This window comes from Microtus ochrogaster, chromosome 17 (genome assembly GCF_000317375.1).
Source record: "Microtus ochrogaster isolate Prairie Vole_2 chromosome 17, MicOch1.0, whole genome shotgun sequence".
Classification (NCBI taxonomy): Eukaryota; Metazoa; Chordata; class Mammalia; order Rodentia; family Cricetidae; genus Microtus; species Microtus ochrogaster.
The window spans coordinates 3637511-3639824 of NC_022019.1; the positions used below are offsets into that span (position 1 = coordinate 3637511).

The 2314-nt window shown below is 53.6% G+C and overlaps 1 protein-coding gene across 2 annotated transcripts in view; it reads left to right on the forward strand.

The window, feature by feature from the left end:
- The first annotated feature begins 1303 nt into the window (after nt 1–1303).
- Gnpnat1 (glucosamine-phosphate N-acetyltransferase 1) overlaps nt 1304–2314 on the forward strand; it is a 14495-nt gene continuing 13484 nt past the window's right edge. Inside the window, exon 1 of one of the 2 annotated variants that reach the window (XM_005355384.3) lies at nt 1304–1429. The gene's annotated coding sequence lies outside the window, so the exon portion shown is untranslated. The remainder of the gene's footprint in view (nt 1430–2314) is intronic. The other variant, XM_005355385.3, reaches the window with a different exon arrangement.

Consider the following 2314-nt stretch of genomic DNA (forward strand, 5'->3'; position numbering starts at 1 on the left):
GGATTAAAGGCGTGCGCCACCACCGCCCGGCAAAATGCAGGTTCTTATAACTGGAAAATATAAAAGGGAGTGGGACTATAAAGACAAAATAGACAGGGTTTCTCCTTAGCTTTTTTGGTTCCTGTCCTGGAACTAGCTCTTGTAGACCTTGAACTCACAGAGATCCGCCTGCCTCTGCCCCCAGTGCTGGGATTAAAGGCGTGCACCACCACCGCCCGGCAAAATGCAACTCTTGTTGATAATCCGTTGTGCCTTTTGAACCTATGCCTTGAGAATAAATACCTTCTAATTTTAACAAGAGCTATCACTTGTGTGAGTTTCTAAAAAAGCAGGGGCTCCAGATCTCTGCTTCCTCGCCGTCAAATGGTACTTAGGAAAAACACTTCAGAGGTGGGAGCCCACAGAAGGGTTGTCTTTCTTCTCATAAGCCGTATTTCTCAGTTTCCCCACTACTGACATTACAGGCCAAGCGCTCTGGGTACGGCGCACTGTAAAGTGATTTCTTCAGAGGCCTGGCCTCCGCATCTGCCCATTACTGTCTGGAGAACCCAGCACCACTTCTTCCCCAGAGCGAGCTGAAATGCTCCTGAGATCATGAAGTGCCGCATTAGCGGGGCCCACCATGCTCACCAGGCATGATGGCACACACGTTTAATCCCAGCACTTGGGAGGCAGAGGAGACCCAGCCCAGCCTCCTCTGGACAGTCATCGAAATGTGGAGGGACTGGATAAAAATAAATAAATAAAGATATTTTTATATAAAATAATATAAATAAAATATAAATAAAGAAATAAAATAACAGTCCAGACGGGGGAGGATGAGTGGCCCCAACTCAAGGTTCTAGAAGAGCCCTGTGTCAGACATTTGGGAATCAGAGGCCGCGATCCCCAGTAAGCAACCGAAGTCCTGATTAACGGACTGCACGTGAAGGGAGAGGACGGAGGACAGAGGGGACCAATGAGGCAGGAGCCTTAGGGCTCTGAGAATCAAAGGAACCCACAGGGGGCACCGCGAGACTCTGCTTAAACTCCTTTGAATTCATTCCAGGTAAGGCGTGAGCGGCACAAGCTTGCACCTAGCCAGGGGCGCGCCTGGAAGGTAAACTGATGACGCGCCTCAGAGTCGCCAAGGAGCCCCGTAGCCCCGCCCCCGTAGCCCCGCCTCTCCCGCAGTCCCGCCTCTCCCCGCGCCCCCGGAGCCAGGGAATGGTGTGCGTGGCTCGGCCTCCGCGCGCGCAGCTCGAGCGTGAGGGCGGGGCGGGGCAGGGCGGAGGCGCCGGTCCTGCCACGTTTGGCCCGGCCGTTACGGCTGCGGCGCGGGAGGGCACGGGAGGGGGTGGGGCTGGCCCTGCAGCCGGATCCGGATGCGGCGCTGTGACCGGCCGGGAGACTGACGCGCCTGGAGGGGAGCGTGGATCGTTTCGGTGTGGTGAGGCGACCCGGGGCTCAGATGGGAGGAAGGGAGGGCTGGGGACCGCTTTGAGGCTGCGACCGCGGAGGCCGGGACGCCCCTGCCCAGGAGCCCGGCGCCTAAGCGTGGTGGCCGCGCTCCGGCCGGGCAGGGTCCTGGATGGCCTAGGAAGCGGACTGTTCGTGGCATGGGACTTGGGGCCAGTCCTCGCCCTGTCTGCCGCCTTTGCTCTGAAAGGGCGCTTAACACTGGGGTCCGTTTTACTGGTCCAGCGGTCAGAGCTGCTGAAGACACTCTCCGGCTCGGAAGAACCCCACCTGTTCAGACTGTCTGAAGCCTGGGGTGGGGGATCTGGGGTTTGTACCCCTACAAACGCCGTGTAATTTCTGTTATGTGTAGTAACTAATGTTTGTGAAAGGCAAACACAAAATTTGTTAATGTAAAAATAAATGGGGATTCGTTCTGTTGGGATAATCACCCCTTAATTAATCCAAGAATGGGTCTCAGGAAATTGAGGTATTTTAAGGCAGAATTCGTAGATAAGGTCAACCACGTAGAAGCAGATACCGTGATGCAAAGATTGTCGTCCGTTTTCTCTTGTAGAACTCAAAGGGACAACGGGAAGACCCTCGTCACAGGCACCTTTAGGCTAGTCTTGGGAAAGCCATGCTCCAACTATCCAATTGGATTGAAGAGCTCTGCCTGCCTGTCACCTATCACAGGAAATTTTTTTTTTGTTTTTTTTTCGAGACAGGGTTTCTCTGTGGCTTTGGAATTTTGATATGGCTGTAGATCATATTTAGAAATCTGTAGATCTCGGTCTTCAGTGTTCACTACTTGTTGCTCCTTTTTGTTTTCCTAGGAGCAACTGTTCCCCATTTGTATCCAATCTCATTCAGAGGC